Raw genomic sequence first — 12,119 nt, forward strand, 5'->3', positions numbered from 1 at the left:
GTACTCTGCTATCAACTCACATGTGTGTGGGGTCACTTTCAACCACTAAGGATACATTTACCCTGCACCCTCACTGCTGGCAGCCCAGCACATCGCTGCTCGCATGTAGCTGGGATGCTCGCTATGGAAAATTTACCCTGCAGCTGTTCACAAGACTGCTGGCACATCTCTGTAGTTAGTACAGTGGAGACTTTTGCGATGATCTCATCTGGTGATAGTGATAGTGATTTATTATCGATTTATAGCAGTGCCATAAATTAATCCCTTATATATCTGAATGTCTTCTATCATCTGATTCTTCTTCTGCCCGATAGTTTTTTATGGGATCTAAATAATCTATACTAATAATAAATCTGTAACCGAAATTTTTCTGGTAATTTTCGCTTTTCCAAAAATAATTGGTGTCAGCATGTATAATTAATCATCCTGAAACCAAAAATCGCTTTTTTGTTGTTTGTCTGTCTGTCTGGATGTTTGTTACCTTTTCACGCGATAATGGCTGAACTGATTTATATGAAAATTGGAATATAAATTGAGTTCGTTGTAACTTGGATTTTAGGCTATATGTCATTCGAAATACTTTATTTAAAAGGGGAGTTATAAGGGTGCCTTAATTAAATAAATCGAAATATCTCGCTTATTACCGGTATTGATTTTTATGAAAAATATTACATAATAAAAGTTTCTTTAAAAACAATTTCCGATAAGTTTTATTCTATGCAAAATTTTGATAGAACTGATATTACTATGATGTACCGAAGTACATAATGATATTTCCATGCAGGAATTCTGCATTACCATGTGGCGAGATATAGCTTTTTCAAAATAACAATGGTTTTTTATATCATGGCCAAGTCTGATTAATGTTGTTGTTGTTTTCTAATGCGAGGTGTTTGACAATAAAGTCATTTGACCTCTTGCACTCCAATATTTTTCAAAGATATTATCATGACCAGCCACTGAAGCACAGATTTTGAGGTGTTCCGAATCCATTTCTTGGTTTGAGTTGCACAATGGACAGTTAGGGGACTGATATATTCCAATTCTATGCAGGTGTTTGGCCAAACAATCATGGCCTGTTGCCAATCTAAATGCAGCTACAGACGATTTTCGTGGTAAATCGGGAATTAACTACGAGTAATAAAGATAAACAAATGACTCTGCAATTATTTAAGGCGGCACTTGGAGCCCTTTGACAACAATCGGATTAATATACGGATGATATGTGTTTATAATATACTAAATATTATATTACAAAGAGAGAGTGTTTGTGTGTTTGTATGAGGCAATCTCAGGAAACTATTTAATAGATTTAAATAAATCTTTCATCATTGGAAAGTGTAGTTCCTTTAGATGGACGTAGGCTTTATGTCATTACAGAAGCTCATGAGTGAATCGAGGACTGGGCACAAATGCATGTAAGTTAGGACTAAACAGAACCTTACGCACAGAAAACTGTAGGGGAAAGTGTCCTAAAATGACATACCTTAGGTTTCGCAATACGTGTCGAGCAAATGAATACATTACGCTATCTGGGGAGTTTAGTTTCATTTGAAAATTAAAAAGACATTGACAGTAAAATTTCACAGTTTTTCTTTTTAAGTATCAGGAATTATTAATATTATTTTAAAACTCAACAAAGTACAGTGGATGCAAAATACCTCTCCGATCTGGCCTTATGTCACTAAGACAAGAGAATGATATAAGGAGAACCAAACAAATAATGCTTTAGTGCGGATTGTTATGCTTGTATTTTAAAACTGAAAACATCTACTACTCACTGCTCTGAAAACATCAATTATTCATTGCTCTGAAAACATCAACTATTTACTGCTCTGTTTGTTGCTCTACTACAGTGAAGTAACTGAGCTTGACAGCAGTAGTGAACGGATGTATTTAATTTCAGGAGTGTGAAATATTTGTTTACATTTAGATAATGTCTTCACACCTGTCCCTTCTTCCTGCAATCAGGACTTGAAGTGGGTATCGTAACAGTTGTCAGGCTCGGAGATGTTCTGCAACCACTGTACGAAAGGGTACAAGAATAAAATTATACAACGCTACTGCCTTTCCTATGGTATTACATGATATTGAAAGTTTGACTATTAGAGCCAAGATAAATCCGGGTAGATATATACTGAAATGAAATTTTTGTGTGAAGAACAGCAGCTTAATATTAGTCAGGTTTCAAACCAAATTACGAAATTTTGCAAGAACTGAAAGTAACTTCCATTTTAGAAAAAAATAGCAACATACAAAACGAATTGAATTGACCATGTAAAACATGTGTCCAGATTAAGATAGTTACAATTAATAATGAACTATGGAATATACGAGGGCCAGCCAATGAAGAAACTGATGGATAAATTCTAAGGCTGGAACAGATCAACATTGACCTATGTCCTTGAAAACTTGATGGTGGTAGAGGCAGTTGTAGTAATGGTGGCAGTGGCAGCAGTGACAGTGATGGTGATTGGTGATGTAGATTGTAGCAAATATTTTATACTTAATTTGTTTACGCATATCTCATTTGTGTCACATCTCAGCCTGAAGTGTCAGCACAGTCTCGAGGGATTTTATATGATTACTGTCCATTACTGCTTAGTAGCATCAGAACATGGGGAATTTATAGTTTGCAATTTGTGGAGGTAGGGAGGATTTTGATTCTAGATCACACTGTGTTTCAGCTCCCATTATGTAACTGTGATTGAATATGTTTGGGCCAAAATCAGGAGCATGCTTAGGAAGGTTAACCAGTTACATGTGTAAAAGATGACAAAATAACTTGAAAAGGAGGACGAAGTTGGATAAAAGAGGATATAAAAGATATCTGTTCATATATTTTATTTACACATTCACAATAAAATTCAGTGAATCTAAATTTAATTGCAATTACATATATATATATATATCTGTCACTGGTTCTTGCCTGAAGATTTAGTTTGTTATAGTTGTTTGAATTTGTCTAGTAAATACTTAGGATACACTTAATTCCTTTCAATTGTATCGAACCATCAGTAGGCCTTTCACAGATTCTATTTTAAATTGGTTCCTATCATCAAGCCATTGTGTTGAAATCAAAGAAAATATTCTTTGTACATTTGAATTGTTCTCTGGCATACAGAAAGAAATTCTATAATTTTTAACAACTGTGAACTACAACCAACTAATTTGCATTTAAATACTTTGTCCATTTCTGTCCACATTATAACTTGATAAATTCACTACTTTCATTTAGGAATTGCTTGAAATTACAAAACTGGTGAAAACATTTCATATCTTCAATTTGAAGGGTAGCAAAACACAGGTTATTTGAAATAAAGGATACGAATTACAATAAAGAAGGTTATTTCGCAATTTTTAAGGATTCCTTCCAGATTCCGGACCAAAATCTAAAAAAGACACATCTGAACAATAAAAAACATCTGGTGAGTCTAATGATATTGTTACAAATTATTGTTAGTTACTCGTGAACCAGGCTGTAATACTTGTGACGAAAGAAGATTGGAAAGAATACTGTTGGCATGTGATAAAAACTGAGAAATGTTATTGCAAGATGGTTTGTGTTATACCAGATTTTTATCGTGTCTCTCCTCTCTCTAAATCCCATGGAATTCCTATAGAAAAAAAATAGAAGTGAAGATTTCGTCTCACCTGATGATGATAATTCCATATTTGGTGCAACCAGCAGCATGGTGAGTCAGTGTTTTGATTTAGTATATTGGATTTGAGGTTTCGAACTGACTTAACAGGATATAGTGTTATGGGCGAAAAGGGTGTGCAGGCTATTGGAGTAGTAGGGTAAATCACAATATAGCAAACGTAGAAGCTCCGCCCATGACCCATTCCACTTTTCCCCTACTAGCTCACCAGACACGCTACGTGATAGGCGAGTGTTGTGTCGAATGCACATTTCATGTGAGTGGGGATAACTTCCCCTACTGGCGTTCACTATATTGCGATTTATCCAAGTAGTGAATACAATAATAACACGTAAAGGACAGAAAAATAATTCGCTGGAATATCAGGTGTAAAATGTCGTCTGCTAACTATAAATTGTGTACATAACAAAACATCTTACAAGAGTTGTACATCACAAGTGATAGTTTTCTGTCACTGTTTTTTATTACTATTGTTCAATTGTACCCAAGGAACCATGTTAAATTAGACCCTATCTTAAGGCTCTGAACAAACTTTTAATCTTGCCCTAGTATGCGGTGATAGTGACACAGACTTAGGGTTGCCAACAATCTGGAATTTTTCCGGATTGTCAGGAAATCAGTTCTCTATGCAGGAAAAAAATTAAATTGTTTTCAGGACACTTAATCTCCGGAATTTTGTTCATTGCAATATTATATTCTGAAATTTGATACTGATATTTCATTATTAGAGATCCGACATAGTTTGCAATGGCTACCAAAGACATTATATAATTATACCAGACGTGGGCATCAGTAGTTTATGTCGAACGGAGTCGAACGCAAGGACGCGATCTCCCTCCCTCCACACCCCTAGCTGGAGTACCTGTCCGACCGGTTGATGTAGTGGCAGTCAGCGGTGGATTTCACTAAAAAAAAATGTCGCTCTCTAAGGAAGCTCCTGAAGTAAAAAAGTCCAAAAATATTATTTCCACAAAGAATGGGAAAAGAAGGGGAAAGCGTTAGGTGCTTATTATGCTACAAAATTTTACTAGCACGTTGAGCGACATTATGAAAAGACTCGTTTTAATGGAACAAATTTTTTTTATTTTATTTGTTATAATAATAGTAGTCCACACCTGTGGAGTAACGGTCAGCGCGTCTGGCCGTGAAACCCCAAGTGCAAGTGCACAAATATGGCTGGTTTAGATGTATATAAGCTTAAACAACTTTGCAAAGTAAAATATTCACATCTTCGGAGTTTTGTTATGAAAATTGCTTCTATGTTTGGCTCAACCTTTATTTGTGAACAGTTTTTTTCCTCAGTTGGCCATTGTAAAATCCAAATCAAGTTCAACCATTTCAGACGAAAATTTATTCTATCAGCTCACAACTGCAATGTCTGACATAACTCCAAATTTTGAAACACTTGCTGATTTACGTGACGAAGAAGAATAAACGAATCCTTTCTTTTAAGGGCATGAGTCAATTGACGTAAATTGACAAAAACAACAAAGAACTACAGTAAGAAGTTAAAAAAATAGCCTAATTGTTGTTTTTCTGTTTCTTAGTAATCTGCTTGATATTTTGTTAAGAATCTGTTTTTCCTTAGTTTCTTAATTTTATTTTGAAAGGATGCAAATTAGTCACTGAGGCCTTTTCAAAACAAATAGGTTCAGATTATGGCATTGTTGTGGAATTGTACGTTTTATATCATTTTATAAAGTTTTTACAGTAATTGTTTAAATTAGAAATACAGTTATGTTTCAGCTTTTTGTAAAATAGTTTGTACTTGTTTTGGAAAATTTGTTTTCTTTCATTGTCATTATTCATAAAAATAACATTTGCAGAAAACTGTATCTTCTTGTCCTGCTTAATTACTTAACGTTCCGTGTTTCAATACTTCACGCAATCCACCGCTGAGTATTACGTTAACAGGTGATGCGTGTTGCAGCAATCAGAGTAGTACAGCGCATCTCTTTAAATGCCCACGTCTGAATTATACAGTATACTTTCCGATGAATAGAAGCAAAGAGTTTGTAAGTATTATAAGCTCTTGGATAGAACACAGGAGCAAGTTCGTGGTGCTCATTGGTGACATGGCTTGGTAGTAAATCAGCAGTCGAATAACTTGAGTGATTCTGAAGTGCATCTCTTTAAGAAGGAAGCACTGAATATGTATCAGAGGACCATTGACTACTTGCAAAAATGGTTTGCTTACTATTCTTCACTCCTTAAGAAAATCACTTTTCTAAGTCTTCATAATACATTCACATTCAGTGTCCTTATTGAAATTGTGAATATATTGCATGTTAATATAGAACTGGACTTTGAAAATGGTGATGCATTGTACTAAGAGTATTTCCCGTTGAAAGAGATGATGCCGATACCGAAAGATCTGTCAACTCCTCAAGAACGCTGGGACACTGTTTTGAAAACACACATAGTGTGCTAAACTTCAAGAAAATTACTGAACACATACATGCTCTTCCAATTAGCAATGCTCATGTGGAGCGAGTTTTTAAAAAAATTAATCTCTGAACTCACGAGAGGAACCGGATGAGGCCAGAACTTGTAAAATCAGAACTCTTAGTAAAGATAAACTTTAATATGTCATGTAGAGAATATTTGTGGTTATATTTCAACAAACCAAGAACTAACAAACAAAAACAAAGTAAGCAACAAATATTCTTTTGGTCAGATGACTGTACAGGTAGTGGAGGGAGCCTTTCTGAATGGATTATTGGTCCCTAGTTGTAAATATCCCTGTTTTGCATGTATGCATTTACACAGATGCAAGGTTTTCAAAAGCTTGGGAGACCGAGCTTTGTAGAGCTAAGAGTTGTTTAGTTTGGTGGTGGTGGCAATAGCAGTGGCAATCGTGGTTGTGGTAGTGATGGCAGCAGTGGCAGTGACAGTACACTATCCTTTCAAAAGCCTATTATTCCCACTTAGATCTTGGAAAGGAACAAATTGTGGCTTCAGTGTTATAACTAGACAAGTCGATTTTTCCAAGTTTTAAGTTATCTACCTCAGTAGATTACTGCATTTGAGTAAGTGTAGAGATCCATTACATTATGATGTCTTAAACTAAATTTATTTAAAAAAAAAAGGTTCACTACACAGCATTACTACACAGGAGACAATTGGTTGGAAGCACAAAAACTACTTCCTAATTACCTCAAAATATTGGATTTGCAGTTACCTAGTCACAGTACTGGACCTACAAATGGAATATGCATGGTTGTACCTTAGTTGTATAAGACACACTCTAATTATAAGGCCTAGTTTGAGGACAGGAAAGTGTGTCTTGTACACTGACAAATATGGTACATACATCTGCTTAAATCATATAATATTTAAATAAAATCAGATGCCACTTATGGGATTATAGAAACGAATGTATATCTAATTTAGGTGCATAGTAAGTGATTTATGTATATCATCATCATCCAAACAAATATAAGGCTCAAGGTTTGTTACGATCTCAGCTCAGTGATTCATTCTCGGTCCATCTCTCTCTCTTTTTTCTTTTCTTTTCTTTTTGTCTTCTTTGGACAGCCTAAAGGTCTCTTCCCCTGAGAACGGTATTGAAGCATAGATTTTGAAGGCGAGGCTTCGTATGAGACTTGAAAGCAAGGCCTAATGGATTGCTAGCCCAGAAGGATATATGTCTTTGAATAATAATTCAATGAATTATACCATCAAATGGGCAAACTTGGAACAGTGTTTTAACTTGGAACATTATCATAGGGTATTTTTATTTTGTTACAGTAACACCAAACTGTAATAGAACCAATATGCTGCACACTTATCATAATGTTCCAAGTTAAAACACTGTTCCAAGTTTGCCCATTTGACAGTACTGTGTGAGAAAATTATCTCCTGGTTGAAAAGCACCAACTTATCGGTGAGCATGATCCCATATGCATTATTGATGATTCAACAAGCCATAAATTATTAATGTAAAATATTATTAAATATAGGCAGTTGAAACTTCATTTACTCACTCAAATTATGAAGGAAATTCTGGTGAGTTTACAGAGAGAAAGCATACATATGCCTTTTTTCTATCAGGATTCTGTTATGCACATACAACTGACTATTCATGCAGAGTTTGAGGAGAGAATTATAATTAGAAATTTGTAGCCACTTCCCCCTACCTAACACTTCAGTAACTTATATTTTATTTCTTAGAATTTAATTTCCTCCCTCCCCCAATGGCAGGGTCCTTAAATGATTTTTAACTGCTTAATTATGTTTAATAATATCTTACATTAATAATATCTGGTTTATCATATCACTATACTGTGCTGCCTCCATAACCAGCATGTTCGAGTGCACCCACAGATAGCTAGTCAAAGTTATCCCTCTCCAGTAGGAGAAAATTTGTTCACCTAGTATGAATGGTAATATAATTGGCAGCATTATAAAAAAAACAATTATTCTGTATGTGTCAAATATATAATGAAGTAGGCCATATCATCTTCGTAACATTAACTTTGTATGTGGGTGTACACATTCTTACATGAGTTGATTTTCTTTGATAAGATAAACTCTTGAGATTGATTGCAGAAGCTCCTGCTTATTGAATGAATTTCTACAATTTCATTGACTGTGCAGATATACCATTCCCCTCAATTTATATATATTTTTTTTCATAGAAAGTGTAAATGCAGGGTTGGACTATTTTTATATAGATAAGGTGGCTGGTTGTAGCTCAACCAAGTAGGGTTACCATGAGAAGAAATTCTATAGGAGGACATGGAATCTAAAATAAGAGGACATTGCTGAAAAAAGGAAGATATGAACAGAATTAAAAAGGTGGTATGAACAAAATTAAAGATTAAAAACAATAACTCACCTTAGTTCTCTCACTAGTTATTGGTTCAGTATTACATCTGTACCCTACTTATTAGTGGAACCCAATTTGTGCACAAGAGCCTGAAGGGACCAACTTATATCTTGTAACAAATAACTATGTAACTGTCCACAGGACATGTCCTTGAGATTATATTTGGCCATGATTATACCTCTGACTGTCTCCATTAGCATGCAATTTCGTTCTTTTGTCCATTGAGCAGAAGTTAGGGAAAATACTCTCTCAGCACTTCCATTGTGACTTGGGATAAATAAATAGAATTGACATATTTTTAAAAGTTCTGAGAAAGTTTCAGTGCTCACAGAACTATTGGAATTGAAGAATTTGCACCATTGTTTGTCTAAAGTTAAATCTTTCAAAATTAACTTGATTGGCATATCTTTGTACATTGCAGAGTAAAACTGATAAAATACCTTAGAATCATGGATAATGACATTTTTAGAGTGTAAGAATTCAATGCATGTCAATAGGTCATCATATTTTATGTTTTTTATGTGCTCCAGCTTCAACCATTCAAAGCAGTTAAATTCTTTCACAGGTTTTCACCATTTGTTTAGATATTCTATGCATAATATCGCACATTATTCAATATTCACATTAATTCTAGTTGAAATGCGAAATGTCGGACATTTCAATTTTTTTTTAAATGCCTGCCGGACAGGATAAAATGATTAAAAAAGAAGACATGTCCTCCTTTTGCCGGCCGGATGGTAACCCTACAACCAAGTAACTGAAGCCTCAGACAGAGATTAGATTCCCAATGATTCTGTAATTTCTGCAGTATTAAAGCAGAATTTTTAAGTAGACCCTCTTTAGTTTAATAGGGACGTGAAATGAAGGATTTCAGTAACGAATTTATATATTTAGTATCACATTCTTTTATTCTAGCATCCAGTCTCCTCTTCTGCTACATTCCACCACCTCATTGAGTACACATTTACCTTAGTACTGTAGTATATCATATAGTGTGCGTAAATTTAAAACTATATTACTAAATTGGCCCTTTTAACTGCCTGCGTCTGCACTACCAGTTTCTTGCCATGTAAGCTATAAGGTAGTATTGTATAGACATTCTCATTAATTGTCACTGCATTAAAAATAAAATACATAGCTTCATTTAAAAGTAATCCTTTCAAAGATGATGATGATGATCACCATTTCGTCATCATTCCATAAGCATTCCCTGATCACTGGCTAGCAATGCACAGAGGCTGGCCTAAAGACTAGAGGGGGTTGTCTGCTCGGAACCTGGATATACAGTGAACCTTAGCATAGTGAGCTGGTGTTAGTTTGGGAATGTGCCTAGTTTGAGAGTTAGCACAATAAATCATAACAGGTCACAGTGCTGGGCCGTAGTGCCCCCTTTCTGTTAATTCCATTCCCTTCCTTCACCACACGATAGTTTTTAATTGGTTCGATTAAATTTTAAAATTAATTGGTTAATGAGTTCCATTAATTAATTAAATCGATAGCTCTGATAATAAAGATGAATGATTGTCAAGAGATTTTTCTGCAGTTACCTTGCAGGGCACATGACAAGAGGCAGTAGGAGAACTGTGGGCAGTTCCATCTAAACCTAGCAGTAGGAATATGAAATGGACACACTGTACTTCCGCATTGAACGTACTTCTAATGACTCTTAATACTGATGTAGAACTTAACTAATGTACTTCTCTCAGATTTTACTTTATGCGAGTAAATCACAAGTGATTTCAATGAAGTAATGTGACAGAATTTAGACCTGCATCCTTTTAAACTTTAGTCTGGTATGAAAAGTCAAGACTTTTACGCCTTTATTCAGTTTTAATCATAAGAAAGTTTTTAAAAAATTTCTAGGTTAGAAATGTTAAAAGTTGTAGCAGCTTATATATTCCATTCACTTCTTTCTTTCTCTTTTATTATTATTTTTTTAGGAACAGAAATTTTAGATTGCAAGCTGTGATCATATTGCGTACACGACTTATTATCTTGATAGCGAGCAAAGTAAACTTCTGAATAATCCCCTCATAATGAAATAATTGTAAGAAAACTATAAATTAATGGAACCACTTGGTTGTTTCATGATCAAAAATCGTTAGTGTCCAGCATCTACAATGACTTTCAACAAGAACTTTAATTTTAATATGTCTCAAGATTGCTTTGTTGTGTGTTTCCTACTGTATTGAATTAAAATTCATCAAGAATCCTTTTATTTCTACGAGTTATAAAATTATAAAGTTTTCCTTCATTTTAAAATAATTTCTCATGTTTCTGAAATATATTGCATACTTTCTAAGCTTGATTTTTTTACTCAGTGAATTGCAAATTTAATGGGTCTCTTCTAACATACTGCTTGTTAACTGAAAAATGCAGAACAATTTTTGCTGTGTTGTCTGTCTGTGCTGGTGAGTTTAAATTCTTAATACCTGAAAAGTCAAATTGTATTTATAATTGATATTTTATATCATCGTCATCATCATCGTCGTCGTAAAGAATAGGTAAAAGCCCACTTTCAACAATATGCAAATAGTTGTATCAGCTTTATAAATGTAGAAAACTGTATGATGGAAACCTAGATTTCTTCCAGTAGGCCTTGTGCCAGCACTATTATCAAGTTCTAGAAATCGCGATTAGAGACCCTAGCCTGTAACTGTTATAAATCCTATGAATCCAAAGAATAATTAGTACGGTACATGTATTTGAATTGGTATAATGGTGAAGGTTTTGTAGCATTACCAGTACAAGATTAATTTTTTTTCTCAGAGCCTTCAAAATTGTAATGTAGTTGCAGACACTCCTCCCTATAAATCGAATATTATTTTTGCAGATAAAGAACCTCAAGAATGAACTGTCTTATCTCCCATATGATAATATCTTGTTATCCAAATCGGACTCTGTAACTGATTAAAGTTTTCCTTTTTTCTTGAAATTTATCTCACAAAAATGTACTTGTCTACATTCATGAAGATTATAAATTATATTTATTTGATTATGTACGAAATGCATACAGTGAATACATAAATTTAAATATATATCGTTTAAGTTTGTAATCCTAATAGCATGCATAACATTGAAGACAAAATGGCGAAAGACCCTGTCCTTGAAAGAGACAGTGGTGCTAGTGGGGACTGAGGGGTGGTAGTGATGGCATCTGTAATGGGGGAAAGGATGTAGTATAGCTGCGTGTGTATGGTTATGGTGCTACCCTGCTATGGCGGCGGGAATGGAATGTGGTGTGCTGGCAGTGGAGGGGTTTCGGTTGTAAGAGCGGGAGAAAGTGGCAGTGGTAATGGAGGGGATGGGTTATGCCAGTGGAGTGGGAGATTGTGCTAGCGACAATGGAGGGGTGTTGGTTTTGGCTGTGAAGAGGGAGGTGGTGATGGTGGTGGCAGGGCAGCTGTAATGGAGGGATATGGTTATGCCAGTGGAGTGGGAGATTGTGCTAGAGGCAATGGAGGGGTGTTGGTTTTGGCTGTGAAGAGGGAAGTGGTGATGATGGTGGCAGCTGTATTGGAGGGATATTTGTAGTGATAATCGTAGGGGAATGATGGTGATGATTTATACAGTAAACAGTCCTGGCTGTAGGTGACGAAATGCAACTGAGAAATATTCATACCAGA

The sequence above is a fragment of the Periplaneta americana genome, chromosome 2 (genome assembly GCF_040183065.1).
Source record: "Periplaneta americana isolate PAMFEO1 chromosome 2, P.americana_PAMFEO1_priV1, whole genome shotgun sequence".
NCBI classification, from domain to species: Eukaryota; Metazoa; Arthropoda; class Insecta; order Blattodea; family Blattidae; genus Periplaneta; species Periplaneta americana.